The sequence below is a fragment of the Catharus ustulatus genome, chromosome 3, assembly GCF_009819885.2.
Source record: "Catharus ustulatus isolate bCatUst1 chromosome 3, bCatUst1.pri.v2, whole genome shotgun sequence".
NCBI classification, from domain to species: Eukaryota; Metazoa; Chordata; class Aves; order Passeriformes; family Turdidae; genus Catharus; species Catharus ustulatus.
The window spans coordinates 116,324,734-116,340,622 of record NC_046223.1 but is presented as its reverse complement, the minus strand read 5'-3'; the positions used below and the strand labels follow the sequence as shown (position 1 = coordinate 116,340,622).

The following is a 15,889-nucleotide window of genomic DNA, read 5'->3' as shown; positions in this document are numbered from 1 at the left end:
TAGAGGTGCAATCCACTACCCTGCAAAAATGCTTACCACAGACCCTCACTGTAGTCCTGGCCAAGTAATACTCCCCCAGACAATTCTTGGATTCTTGGGTGCAGTTTGGGAGTTTTTGTGTGCCAAGGAACATTCCCAGCTGGTCTGGTGGATAAATCCATCCTGGTTTTGAAGCTGAGCTAGTTTAGAAGATGAATGCAACCAGATCATGTCAGTTGGCCTTGGTGTCTGGGAATTCTCCTGGGTACATTTAATTTACTGGTGAAGATGTAGCCAGAATGTCTCTTCAGGACCATCCATTACTTAAATATCTGTGTTGAAGATGATTTTTTTTTGCACTAGTCTGATTGTTTCCCACTGCCTCTGGTTTTAAAGATCTTATTTTTCCCTTTTGGCTGCTGTAACTAATCTGGGACGTGATCTGCTGTCTTCATAAATCCGTGCTGTGTGGGTTTACTCACTCTTCAAAGATGCTCAGGTTCCAAGAGCTGCTGTTTCTTCTTCATTTTCCAGCTCTGAGGTGATTAAGCAACTCTGACTATAGTGAATTAATTAAAAGTCATCCTTTATCTTGTGCAGTTTATGTGTTAGGTTTTTTGAACAGTTTTTGTCCTTTATATTTAGATAGTCAACAAAGTCATTGCTGGCTCTGTTCGAGTATGGAGAGCTGGTAAATAAAATATAGATGGTGGCAACTTTATTTTTAGCTCCATCAGTGCCTCCCATGCTCCTGAATGGCTTGAAGTTGGACATATCCTCATCCCTGGATGTGTTAAAGGTCAGGTTGGATGGGGCTTTGAACAGCCTGGTCTAGTGGAAGGTATCCCTGCCCATGGCCAACTCTTAGTATGGCCATTTATATAATTATTAAAATCCCTTTTGCTCCAGACCACGTTGTTTGCCTTCAAATTGGGATGGTCACAAATCACATTTAGCTCAGACAGTTCCTAGACACAGTTTTGATCAGTGCTAGCTGACCTAGACATAAAAACATGCCAAACATTGTTCTAGGAATGTAAAATATTTGTGATTGAGTATTAGGTCTAATGCACAAACCTTCAGAAATGTGGACATAGCCTCAGTGTACCTCTTTTAAAGACTAATGAAAAATGTGTCTGTCCCCTGTGTCCCAGAAGGTGGAAAATGTATGATTCAAGCTTTGGAGACTTTCCATCATGGACAGCATGTTTAACATGCCATCCCTACCCCAGTCCTAGACAAAGAAAAGTCTCTGTGGCAGTTCAGATGTTTGTTCTGTTCTTTTTCTGTCCTTTATGAAAGAAATTCAGCCCACCAAGATCTCAGACATTGTTCCTGGCTTCCATATCCATAGCTAAGCTGTGAGGTGTTCTGACCCTCTTCAGCCCACACTGGCATCACTAATGTTGAGAGTTACTCCCCTTTATGTGAGAGAAGTTTGGTCTCTGTGAGTAGAACTGACAGGTTACTGCTCCCCTTAGTTCTTTCTTGTTGATCCCTCAAATATGGAATAAAAGCAACAGCATTGGCAAAATGAACCCTGAGGAAGCAAGGGAAAGGGCTGAGTGATGCCTCCTGGTTCTTTCAGTGAATTCTGCTGCTTAGAACAAGGAGGAGAAAAATTTGGAGAGTACAGGAGATGCTTGTCAGCCTTCAAACTGGTAATTTTCATTGGTGCTGCTTGCTGAAATTGTATGTAAGGGTAGAGCCAGATCTATACTTGTTCACAACATACTCTATGCAGAGACTTCTTGTATGAAGTGTATTTATACTTCTCTTAAATGTTTTTGTCACTCGTTATTAAGTGGACAGAATTGAGATCTCAGTTTTAGTGGTTGTTCCCAAACTTGCTGTGTACAATTTGGGATTACCTGGGAAAATATTGACTACCTGAGCTTGAATTATATGAAGAATCTGATCACTGGGCTGTAGCTGTTGAGTCCTTGGGACCCCTCTTTTCCAGCAGGAGGAGGAGGAGGTGAATTGCCATGCTGGAATTGGAGTTTGGGTCTGGTGTAGGTCTCTGTAGGGCTCAACTCCTAAAAGGTAAATCTCTCTTCCTTCCTCTGAGCCATCTGAGGAGGATCTCACTGATTTTTGGAGCATAGCAAAGGAGAGTCTGCAGACCCCTGGCCACACACCATCCAGGCAGATAATCTAACCCATCCTCACTCCAGACCAGCACTGCCACTTTGCACAAACCATCAGGATAATCTCCAACCAGTCATGGAAGCGCTGCTCTGGTGAAACACAGGGCATTGATCTCCCCTGATCATCCTGTTTGCTCCTGGGGTGGCTGGTGCTGCCTGGAGGTGAGACATGGACGTGCTGCCTCTGAGATGTGGCGTGGGGCTTTGATGGCACGGACCTGATCAACATCCATATGTCCCTTGGATGCCTGCTGGATGCTCGTGCAAAGGTCAGGCATCCTCAGTGCTCTCCCAGAAGGTTTTTAATGGAGTGAGCTGCTAGCTTTTATTCTTCCTCATAATTTCATGAGGCAGAATCCCCCCCCTCCCCCAGGCAAGCAGCCAGCCTGCCACCAGCTATTCCCTTTAAAATTATGATGAAGCTTGAAATAAAACACAGCCACGGACTGAACCCACTAACCCTCAGTCCAAAGGTATTAAGGCTGCTGGTTGATAGAGACAATATCTAGTTCTTGGAAATGTTTTGCTTCTAGCACCCCTGGATGATTAAGAAGAGAGGACTTGGCAAAAAAAGATAATGATTCTGTATTTGCTGTGGAAATGACAAGTGCAATTAGAATTGCCAACTGAGTTGTGATCAAAATTCTGATTAATTACTTACTGCTATTTCACAGAGAAGAAATTAGTGCGTATCTAATTGGCGTTACTGAAATGTATTCTGTGCCTCGCTTGCATAAATTAAATGCAAAGAACAAATCCACGGCGTGTCCATGAGAGGGAGAGAAAGAGATGGAGCAAAAGTGAATGTGTGATACTGGGCAAGATCCTCAGGTGATGCAAATCAGGGCTGCTCTGGTGAAATCCCTGGATGGTGAGGCTCAGAGCCGGGATGCTAAGAGAGGGGCTTTGATTTGGGTGTTTACTGGGGGTCTGTGCTGTGTGAAAAGAAGAGGTCAGGCTGGAGGATCACAGCAGCCTTTCCTCCAGTCTTATCAAATCTCACTCTATCAAAACCAGTCACAGCAGTATGAAATCCTATTTTCAGCTTGTGATACCACGGCACCAACCCCCACCATACCATCAGACACTCGCTATCGTATGATTTTTGTTTGCTTATTTATTTCAATTTCAGCTCTGCACATGCTCCAGGCACATATACAATAATGGCAATTACACATTGTACAAAGCACATCAATAATTTTAGTATGAAAGAGAAGGGAAAGGCAGAGATTCGAGTGCTTTAATCGGCAGGACCACATTATGTCAATGAAGCAGGGACACGGAGGACTGATTAGATAAATTCTCCCTTGCAGTTCCAGCACCCGGCACTGAAGTGCCCACCATGTTCTGAAAATTAAATGCATGCATTAAAAATGTATCTGCATTTATTTTCCCTCTGGTGTCCTTTTTTTTTTTTTTTATGGTTTTTCTAACAAACAGTATCTTGTGGAAAATAAAAAAAAAAAAACAAACCATCCCTAGATGGGAGCTTGGGCAGTGCATTTGCTAATTTTTTCTTTAAGGGAGTCAGATTGGTACCTTGATGGACAGGGCTGTGTCAGTGGGGGTGAGATGAGCTTCCTCCTCCTCCCTGCTCCCCTCAATTAACTTTTATTCTTCAAGGTGAAGCAGGAGAAAGGTTGCAGAAGTGGGGAAGCAAAGAGACCCTCTGGTTTTGTTAATCTGTGGAATTGTTACTTTGAAGGAAGTTCTTTTCCTAAACAGGGGTCTAACTTCTTGCATACAGTAAGCGTAGCTGCACTGAATTTAAAGGGTCATTTCAATAACCCCCAAAATTGTGATGAAATCCAGCAGCCCTATTAATTACCTTGCAGCATCTTGCCATTATCCTTATCTTCTCTTGTCTTTGGCCTATCTTCATTACAGTGGCATGGAAATATATGTCCAAACTATAAAATATATATATATATTTTAATTTCCCATTCTTTCCATAATGACCTGGCGTCCTGCCTCTTAAACAAATATTTCACTTCCGCCCACTTGAGTCTGAAAGGGCACAGCCATCACCAGCCAGCTGTAATGTCCTTTCTTTTCCTGCCTTCCTTTCTCTCCCTCCCTTATCTCCATGATCTTCTCTTCCCTGTCTCCCTCCCCCCAGACAGCTTTATTAAATTCAGACCTCTACTTCTGAGGCCTCTCTGTCTGAGCTCCTGCTCCATGTGAGACATGGGGAATGAAAAGAAAAAAAAATAAAATCAAGATTCCCTTATATTATATTCCTCCTCTCCTTGGTGTCCTTGGCAGCACAGGGATGCTTTCCACAGCAAATCCTCCTGGCTGGATGTTCAGGTTACTGACTTTAGTGCTGCCATTTAGCATTATTTAACATTTTGGGACCCCAGGGAAACAAGAAAATGTGAATCCATCTTTGACAACTGGCAGCACGTACTTGACATAAAGTACTACCCTTTTTGGGAAGGATTTGGGTTGGAAAGGGGAATTACACACAAACAGAATTGTTGTGACTTTCATGGAGGATGAGTGTAGCCCAGATTGTCTTGATAAGGCAATAAAGGTTTGGAAATGTCTTGCACCAGTTTTCCACCTGCTGGATTAGCCTTGGTGAGATGAGATTTGTGAAAACTGAACAAACCCTGCCAGACAGGCTCTTTGAAGGCTCTCCAAAATGTCTTGGCTCTTTTTGTCACTGAAAGACACTCCCTGATGGCCCAAACCAGCAGAAATGCTCGTGGAGATTCCTGCTGAGAGCTTTCAACTCGTGTGTGCAGAAAATTAAATGTATTCTGATATTTTTGATGCCATGGAATAAAGAAGTAAAAATCATTCTCGGGCTTGTCTGGCAATGCAGCCGTTATACCAAAAAAAAACCAGACCAAAATTGTCCATGCTGACAATTCTCTCCATAAAAGTTAGAAATTTAAACTATTATGCATGAAGAGTGTCCTTTAAATTCCAGCAGTATGCCTGAGCTAAGAGGCTTTGGAGAATCCTGAGTTGTTCTGCCTATCCTAACATGAATCAATGTTCTTTTTTTCTTTTTTTCCTGGTGCTAAAACACTAAAAACTCTCAAATAAACAAATCTGCCTAATGCACCTCTCTGGTTTCCTGTGCATAGATAATATTTTCTCACCTGACAGCTTTGGTGAGGTTTTGAGGAAATTGAATATTTTTATACTTAGCCCCATAATGAGGGTAATGATAAATAAACACATAGTGCCCCAACACCAAGAGTCTCAAAAATGTTATTCACTGTCATAGTTTAGGACTTGAGCATTAGGTAAGTGCCCTCAATAACATTTATTTTCTATTTTCCACAATGATCTGGAGGATTGCCCGGTGTAGGAATGCAGCTTTATAATTTCATTGTCAGAGAGGGTCAAGACATCAGCTGTTTTACATTGGCCTCATGCTGCCATCAGCCAGACCACCTGAGGAAGTGCCTGCTGGGAATGCATTTTAACCATCCAAACAGGGACATCCAAGCCACCAGAAATCACAGGGAAAAGCAGAGAACAAATGGGCTTCGGTTTTGCTTCCTTCTAACACCATGCAATGGGCTGTCATTTCTCTTTTCTGCTTCCCATTGCAGCCAGAGATGTTTTCAGACTAAACAAGTCCCTGAAACCTGAAACTTGGCCATCACTTGTGGAAGTACCCTGTGCAGCACGGTTAATAAATAAAAAGTTAAGAAAAATATGAAGACAACCTTTCCACTATTAACAAAAGACTCTTCAAAGCTACTCTTTTGCTCTGGGCTTTTACAATAATAAGCTGAAAAAATACATTAGAGAGCAGACTCCTTTCTAGCCACTTCATATTTCATTTTGCCTCTCACTTGTCTATTTATTTTCACGTCTTTCCTGATTACTTCTCAATTGTAGAAAGACAACATTAGGCACAATGAGTTTTAAATATACTCCCTGGCCAAAATAACTCCAAGGGCTGTCTGAAATTTCAAACAGCTCGCTATTTAAGTCTGGAATAAAATAGAAAGGAAGTGATCCTTACTACTCAGAGCAGGGCAATCAAGACTGGTGGGTGATTTCAGTGCTCCACCAATACATTTATTATTTTTCTCCATGGGCATCACACCACACAACCAGGATCAGCAGGACTTTGTCCATTCAACTTTACATGAACATGAAGAACTGTCTGGTACAGTACAAGAGATGTTCCACCTCCAAATCTACTCCTTTCATGTCTGGAAGGCTTGGGATGGGACAAGGAACAGATTTTGGACTACCTGAAATAACCACACATAAATAGAACAACTATTTGCAAAATAAACCCTCAAAGCTTCTTCAAACCATCTTGAAAGCATCTGAAGTTCTGAATGAAAGTGTCCTTGGGGTCACAGATCTTCTCCAAGTAATTTTGAACCCTGGCAGCTCCTCTGGACATACTCTAACCTGGGAGTTTTGTCTTATGAAACTTAAAAGCCTACAATGTAGATATTCTGTAATTTGTGATAAAGCCCTCAGAAGCCTGATGTAACTTTATAATTAGCCTTGCTCTGAGTAGAAGTTTGAAATATATGACATCTGGAAATCTCTTCTGACTTATTTTTTCCCCCAAAAATTCATTGTAGGCATGGTATTTTAGGACTCCGCCAACAGACACATTTGATTTTTTTGGAAGTGATGTTTGAAACCAGTGTACTTACATTCCTGCATCCATGTTAGTTCCAGAGGTTAGAAATAATTATAAATAATTTTTTGTTCTATTTGCTCAACTTTTTTTTTTTTTTTTAATAAGTTCTCTAATTTTGGGCTTTACAAGGTATTTTGCTGAGGGTCCCCTCTGTTTCCTGTGTTCAGGAGCAGACAGAGCCTTGGTTTTCAGAGAGATTGCACCTTGCACGTGTGGGAGCACCTGAATGCTTGGTCATCAGAGCTACAAAAGCCAGATACAGAGTTTGGTCTTTTTCAGGGTCTGCCTCAAAAATTTGTTTGTATCTTGTTTATATCTCTGTCAGGGACGGCGGAGATTTCTTTCTAATTTTTAGATTAATGGTAATAACTTCATCTCCCTCCTTTCTTTCAAAACTGGAGAAGATGGTTACTTAGAAGTGTGCACAGAGCTGTCATTTCCCTCTTCAGAACATGAACATGGATTGGCCTGGCTGTTCCACATCCTCATTACCAACATCATTAGTGCTTGGGCTCGTTGTACCCAATGGCACTGGCACTTAGTGCTGTGCTTTAATGGCAACGTGGTGATTGGTCAAAGGTTGGACTTGATGGTCTTGGAGATCTTTTCCAAACTTAATGGTTTGGTGATTCTCAGGTTCTAAAGACAGGCCCCCAGTCCAAAATACGTGTCTAGGTTCCACACATAGCCAGCAGAGACTTCACCTCCAGAAGTGATACAATCCATCCGAAGAAAAGCAGGAATGAATGACCCTCTAAAAGTCTCCCCTCTCTAATGATTATTGTCTAGATGAACAGCTTAGACCAGACAATTAGCTTAGACTAGATGCTTAACATTTAGGCAGCCAGAATTAATGTGATGAATCCCTTCTATGTGCTCAGATAATGACTGTAGCCTTTGTGTCTCAAATTTTAGCTCTTCAATATGTTTTCATAGGTGTTCAGATTCTGCACCGTGCTCTCAGATTAATTTCAACTTCCAGGGCTTAAAATACTTGCCTCCCATTACTGTTCATTGTCATAAATATGTCATGGCATAATATAGCTGTCTGTACCCATAATGAAATCCTTCTGCTTTAAGATTCAAGTCCACAGCCCATAGAGGACTAATATTGCTGAAAATCACCCTAATAATGTCACAGGGACTCTTGTGCTTGTGAACATTTCTGTTATGAGCACAGGCTCTTGGACTGAACCCTCAGCCAAGGCAGGTGCAAGTGAGATTTTAATGGTTTTTTATAACTTAGATGGGGAAAAAAAAGGAGAGAAAGAAAGAAAGAAAGAAAGAAAGAAAAGAAAGAAAGAAACAAAGAAAGAAAGAAAGAAAGAAAGAAAGAAAGAAAGAAAGAAAGAAAGAAAGAAAGAAAGAAAGAAAAAAAGAAAGAAAGGAAGGAAAGAAAAAGACTCCAAAGTGATATCTGTAATTACAATGTCCCCAAAAGAAATTAATATAACCTGCTAAAAAAATCCCTCACTTGTATTAGTTCTTCCAGGTTCCTAATCAGTTGATTTCAAACTCTTGCTACTTATATTTTTTTTTTTTTTTAGCAAGATGATCTTCTAATTTCCAACCTAAGCCTCTCTGGTTAAAATACTAACACTTTTATTTTGTTCTCTCTGTATTGGACATGGGAACCAACCTTACTTCCTAACAGTTGTTATAAACCTTCCATAAAATAATTATGTCTTTTACTATACTAACTGAAATGTCTGCAGCCTTTCTGGGCTGAAAATGGGATATATGAAATATAGTTTTAGAATTACATTGCTGGGGGAAAAAAAATAAGGAGTTTTAATAATATAGTTTTACAGAAAAAAAAAAAGGTACACAGACCAAAAATATTATAATTTCTCAAGGAAAGTTAAAAACTTAGTAAAAGTTTGGTAGTCAAAATGTGTTATGTATTTGTCAATGAAAAAGGGAGAAAATAGGATAAATGAAAGCTTCTGTTCTGCCCTCTCAACCTATTTCTTACAGAAATTACTGTCATTTTAAAGCCTATTTCTAACCCAAATATTTCCAGAAGCTGCAGGTATTTGGCATTTTCCTTCTAGCCTGCTTCTAATGGAAAATCACTCAGTCTCTTTGTGAGTCAGTTCCCAGGACCAAAGAACTGTTCTCATTGGGAAGAAATGATAATAATAATAGCAGCAAAGTGGAGTTCCCTGAAAATTTTATTTTGAGGCAGTTCATTTTATGCCCTAACTTTATTTTTGGAGAAGAAAAGGATGATTTGTCTTCGCAGTGACTGCAGGCCAAGGAGGGAAAGCGAAGCTGAGAACCTCCCTGTCCATAACATCCATGGTCTGAATAGAGTTCAAGTTTATTTGACTAATTCTTTCAGCACTTGTCAGGGAACATAGTTTTGTTTGTGCTAACAGAACGAGCTCTTTCCTCCCCCATTTCTCCAGTGAGGAGCACAAGCACTTGTGTGCAGCACAAATTACCGTAACCATTATGATGTTTGCTGTCAAACTCATTTATTTATGCAACTGCTGTGGAAAGGCCTGGGGCCCAAAAGCAACCCTGAAAGATTTCAGAGCCCTGGTGTGGGGTCATGGAAGGGAAAGTGAGGGGGAGGGCGTAGCCTCCACTGGTTATGAGAAAGGAACTGACACAGGAAATGGTCACATATGGCACAGATTTATTGTGTCCAGGACTTCCCATTCAGAACTCATTATATCCACAGCTCAGAGCAGTGCATGGCACAGCCACATCATTTCTGACAAAATTGCTGTTCTTATTTCAGGTGGTAATTTTATCATTCCTAGGCCAGAGAGATGGTGACTGGAACAGCATTGGCAAAAACTCTGCTGTTTGCTGCCCCTCACCTTCGTGTTGAGCCACAGGTATTGGTGTGACTAAAGCTTCAGTCATGAGGTTGCTGGTCAGGAGAAGAGAAAAATCCTCTTAAAAACACCTAAAGGAAATCAGGGTTATCTTCAAGGCAAAGGAAATGGGAAAAACTTTGGTAGCCACACGAGAAAAAAACTGATACTTTCAGAACAGTGTGTTTTTTAAGGTGAAATAATCAGGATGAAAAGATGTTTCTCTTTACATTTTTATTTGTCTTTCCTGGGAGATAGGACCCATCTCACACAGAGTTGGCTTTTTGGATGGTGGTTCATGACTTCAAGAGGTTTCCTTCTTCCTGAGATCATCTAAAAGCTTGGGGTGTTGAACCATTTTTGTCTCCATGCGCAATAAAATATCCAGTAACACTTTTGTCACTACATTAGATTTGTTCCTGAAATAAGCATTATGGGGACCTTTGTGTTGTCTGGATCACCAAAATCACCAAATCCCCAAACCATGAATGATAATGCAGACAAAAATCCTTCCCAATTGTGTGTTTCTGATTAAGTCTAGTAAAATTATGGCCAAGCTGCTCTGGGCCAGTGCTGACAGCAGCAGGAATGGGGCTGTGCCCAGTCACTGAGCACCAGGGAATGGACTCTGGAGCTTCCTAATGCATCCAGAGCACAGCTCCAAGCCCACTTCTGTCCCAGCCAACACAGCAGTGTCCACATGAACTCCTGGGTGCTTTCCAAAAACTAGCACGAGTCAGGAGCCAGTTCAACAATGCATTTGGAGGTGATCACTGTCTTCTGTGGGTCTGTGACTTTAATGCTATGGAAGTGCCATGCCAGCTGGCCTCAGGGACTAGAACCTGACTTGGCACTGGCTGTTTTATAAGTTTTAATGGATAAAATGCTCTAGCAGCTCAGTTCCAGCTGAGTCTTCTGGACACAGGTTTTTCCAGGTGTGGCATCTTGCAATTGAGATTTGTGGAATTAAAAGGGAAATCCCTTTATCCAACCTGGTCAGGACAACCTCACTGAAGGGCCCTTCCAGATTTACTCATTTGAGAAGGCTCAAGATTTTTTTTTTTCCTGGCTGGGTTATTACTCCCCTCCCCAACTTTTAATGGGTTTGTGAGACAGGTTTTGTGACCAACAGTGATCTCTCTGACTCAAGAGGTTCCTGAGCTGTAAATCACTGGAATCTTGAGGAACATTTTGGGTGAACATTGCTATATGAGTGCTTTGTTCCCATACTCTTTTTGATCCCTGTTGGAGAGCATTCTGACCTCAGAGAGTTGCTGGTCTCTCTTCTTAAGGCTTTACTTGTGCACTGATGCTTTGAGGTCAAGAATGAGTTATTATTATTGTCTCTGGGAACTGGAAAATTGTAATTTTTTGTTCATGGCTGGGGCAGATATATTGTCATCTGTAACTTGTGCCTTTCCTCTCAGGCATGGGGAGCTCTGGAGGGTTGATGCAAACATAAAAATGTACAACTGTATGAAAGAGGCAGATGACACTTGATTTTACAGAGAATAAATAGTTGCAATGTGTGTGGCCATATCAAAGCATGCACACAATGATTGCAAGAGCAAATATTCCATGTACTATACCTGTTTCACTTTGGATTTGCATGTGAAAGGGAAGGGTGAATGCAGATCTCAGGATGTGTAAGAAGAGAGTTTTACTGCTGACTTTCCTTCAAAGGAAGCACCAAAAACTGTCTTTTCTCTACTTGGGCACCTAATTTTACAAACCTTGAAGGAACATAGTATTTCTGAAATTGGCTGATGATGGGGTGGGGGTCAAAGTTTTTTATAGAATAACAATAAACAGGAGAGCATAAAAGCCCCACACGGAGTGATGTTATGAGACTAATTTCCTTCCAAAATAATTTTCTTTAAGAGAAAGAATTAACAGCCTAAAGCAGTCACTCTATTTTTATTTACATGGTCCCTGCTATGAGTACATATTTGTGTGTGTGTTCCCATGGTTTAACCTCACACAGCCCCTCACTCCCTCAGCCCTGGTGGGATGGGGGAGAGAGCTGGAAGGGTAAAAGGAACAAAACTTGGGGGTTGAGATAAAGACCTTTAAACAGGGGAAGTAAAAGTTGTGTGAGCAAGCAAAACAAACAAATAATTCATTCACCACTTCCCATGGGCAGCGAGGAGTTCAGCCACTCCAGTGGGATTCCATCACAGGTAACAGTGCCTTGGGAATACAAATGCCATCACTCCAAATGTCCTCCCCTTCCTTCTTCTTCCCCCAGGACCCCACATGGTCTGGGATATCCCTTGGGGTCAGCTGTCCTGGCTGTGTCCCCTCCCAAATCCTCATCACCCCCAGCCCATTCCCTGCTGGGATGAGGAGCAGAAAAGGCCTCGACTCTGCAAGCCCCACTCAGCAAAAATGAAAATACCTCTGTGCTACAAACACCCTTTGCAGCACAAATCCAAAACACAGCCCAAAATGTGAATAAAATTAACTCTGAATGAGCCAAACCCAGCACATTTGTGCACAAACACACAAGAACAATTTGTACCACCGTACCTTCCTCTGCAACCAAACTCAGAATATTTTACCTTTTCTGCATTTCCAAGGTGCTGTTCCTGGGCTTTTTTTTTTTTTTTTTCCTTTTATTTCCCATTTGAATGTCAGCAGGTCAAAAGGAACAGTTAATGCTGATGAATATTTCCCCCTCAGCAAAGATATGTGCTGGCCAGCCCAAGGCCAATGAATTGCAATTTCTAAACAGTGTCCCATTTATCTCTCCCCTCCCCCTTCCTCCCCTCCTTGCTTTTATATTTTTGTAGCAATAATTGTAGTTAAATTAGAAATAACTGATGGGCAAATCCAGTCAGATGGAAAGAAAATTGTGAGAGATTTATTTTATTTTGATAAAAAACTGGCATTGCCTTTTGTTTTTGTCAAAAAGAGACTCTATTTTTCCTTGTACCATGAATTGTGAAATCTATCACGAAATGGGTAAAAATTATTGAAGCAAATGGTGGTGTTAACCTGAAGGGGAAAATCATTAATGTTGATGTATTTCATTCAATTTTAAATGTAGAATTTATTTTATTTTATTTATTTGGCGTTGGGGAACAAGGGAAAAAGGCAGGAGACTTGTAAAGGACTCCATGTGCCTTTAAGTCAAAACATCTATTTTAAAAAATGCTCTTCTCTCCTTCTACTTCTCTCCATTTTTCTAAATAAAGGATATGATGGTGATGCTGGTAGTGGTGGAGGTTTTTTTTTCCTAAGGAAAGAGGGCCCCCTCGGCACATTACTCTTTTCAAATGTGAAATGAGGTGGAAAATCCTCATTTCATGACAGGAAGGACAAATATTGACACAAAGTTAATATTTGTGAGGAGCCCTAGAAGCAACCTGAGTGCTAAAATCTCATCTAGATGTATGTGCTGGTGTGTTTATGTAAATAAATAAATAAAACAATTTACCTTGATGATGGGTGGAACCTGCAGAAAGCAAAGTCTGCTCACAGAGGTGGAGGAATTGTCAGCAGAGGGTGAACACACACACACATATTCCATGAATCTTTTCTCTCTCCTCCTGTGTGGAGCAGGACAAACAGGTGAATTCACCCCTGGGTGCACAAAATCCCAGTGTGAAGGTCAACAATATATGAATATCTTGTCCATCTTTCCCACACATTTCTAAGGACTGTGGTTGACTCTTTTCCCTCTTTTTTTCTCCCTCTCACACTCATGTGTGTGTGTGTGCAAACACATACAAATAGAACCTGTGTAATCCAATTTCACCCATTGCAGGGGGATCCTTCTGGAATTTATCACTGCTATTGTTCATCACCAATGTAAATAGCACATGTCAGCTCAATATTCAGTGGTCACTCAGTATTTATTAAGTCCTGTCCACTCTGGCCTTTTTTAGAGGAAAGCCCTGGGGCAGATTAGCTGACACGCCGTGTCACTTATCTGTTCTCATTGATTATCAGAGTCAGCTGTGGCCAGGACTCACTTTTTTTCTTCTCCTCTCAGACCCCTCTTACAAGAACCCCTGCTTGGATTTTCATGAGGAAATAATCAGATTAGGGCTTCAGTGGCGAGTTCATATGGAGTTCTCTTTCTCCAATGTGCTACTAACCGAATAAACGTGTTTTGTGGTAAATTGTAAATGACATTATGATTACTAAGGCCAGCATGGGTTTCATTTAAAAGTGATCGAAATTGCAGGCTGCAGAAATTGTGACTGGCAGATAAGGCCATTTGGAAGAAGACAAGCAGTGATGTGTGTGTGCGCAGGACACCAAGCCAGCCCCCTCTGCGAGGCACGGCTGAGGAAAGTTCGCAGAAATCGTGAAATATCATCAAATCCCATTTGTAGACATGAGAAATGTCACCAGGGGGAGATGGGGTGTTTCCAGGAGAGCTGTGGATGAGATGTGTCAGGCTTTGTGGGCAGGCTGCTGGCGGCACACCGCGTCCTCCCAGCGCTCCGGGACAATTCCAGCGTCTCTGAGCACAGCATTTCCACTTCTGTTCTGAACAGAGTTGTTCTTCACTCTCTTTTTGCCTCCAGCACAAACTGACAGCAAAATACTACAGCAAAATACTTACACTGAGAAGCAAAAAAAAAAAAAAAAGGGAAAAGCAAGAAAAGGGAAGCAAATTTGTAAGCGAGGTTTTGTACAGATCTTACTTGGACATCCTCCCTGAGCAGAGCTCGACATTTATGCAATTCCATTGCTTCCCTTGGTGATGTGCAGAGGGAGAGCTCATTCTGGGGAATGTTCACAGATCACATCACCACATGATGATTCCCCTGGAAATAAATAATAGGTGAGATGTAACTAGAGGCATAGAGGCAGAGCCAGAGTTATTTCATGCAATCATAGAATGGCTTGGGTTGGAAGGGACCTTAAAGATCATCCAGTTCCAACACTCCTCCCATGGGCAGGGACACCTTCCACTACACCAGGCTGCACAGAGCCTCACAGTTCATTTCTTTCTTAGGAGCCTGCTACTTTTATCTAGCAGAAATTTTCACATAATGTGTCCTTGATAAGGGATGTCCTGGTGCCCTAATATCTGCTTATCCATCCAGAAGTTTGTGGCTCCCAAGGATGCTGCTGTCCCTTATTTTTTTATGTGAACTAAATACGTGTTCCCAGGTGCTGAATGAGGAGCACAGAGTTAGTTTGGACATTGGCCATGCTTTGCCCAACCAGTTTGTGAGCACAGCTGACTGAGGAAGGAGCTGGGTGAGGGAAGGAGAAGTCTAGCTCGCTGCAGCAGCAAATTCCTCCTTTGATTTTATTTTGAAGAGAGGAAAGAAAAACACAAACATGCATCTTTTTCTAAGATGCTCCAGGCAGAAATGTTTATGGTTTTGGTGCCTGTATCTGAATTCATTTACTTTTATTCTCTCTTTATAATCAGTGGTGATCTCATCGTTACAGCCTGACGCACAATTTCTCTCATCTTAAAGCAGAGACCTGTATTTGGTCAGATGGAGCACACTGTAAACTTGCAGCACCTTTCAAGACTTTTGACAAAGGTGTGGAGTGGCAGCACAAGGGGGAATGGCTTCAGACTAACAGGGGTAGGGTTAAATTTGGTATTGCAAAGAGATTCTTTACTGTAAGGAGGTTGAGTTATTGATTGCCCAGAGAAGCTGTGGATTCCCTGTCCCTGGAAGTGTTCAAGGACAGGTAGGATGGGCAGGTCTGAGCAACCTGGCCTAGTGGAAGGTGGTCCTTTTCAGGAGGATTGGAACTAGATTGTATTTAAGGTCCAATCTTTCAACCCAAACCATTTTGTGAGCCTATGATTCCAACTTGGAAGACCGTGTGGATTACATCTCTTCTCTCTAGAACCTTCCATAAAAGGATCCTCTTGACTTGTCTGCAGAGGCACTTGGGAGGGGATTTAGTGGGAAATCCTGAGACATGTGTAATGATATTCACCCCTGTTACATTCTGTGAAAGAACAAAGAGTTACCTAAAGTGGATTTTGCATTCTCATTCATTGTGTGTTACACTACAAAAGAAGTCCAGGTGTGGCTCTGCACTTGTGTTTAAGAGGCAGGATCCCACCTCTGGTCAATAAAATTATAGGATTGCAAAGTGTGATCCAGATGACTGAACAAAAGTATTTTAGGGTGAATTTCATTGGTTTTAAAGTGCTTTGTGTAGATGTCTGGGGAATTGGGTGTGTTTCAGTTACACAAATGTGTATTTAGTGTAATTTCGAGTGCTGTGGGGTGTCCTTGCAGGGCATATGTCTTCCATAGACCCTGTGTAACATGTCTCAGGTACCTCAGGACATCCCAAACAAATCT

General features: G+C 41.5%; 1 protein-coding gene across 1 annotated transcript in view; it reads left to right on the top strand.

Annotated features, from left to right (window-relative positions):
• Positions 1 to 15,889, top strand: part of PKHD1 (PKHD1 ciliary IPT domain containing fibrocystin/polyductin) — a 236,715-nt gene that overhangs the window by 193,063 nt on the left and 27,763 nt on the right. The window lies entirely within an intron of this gene.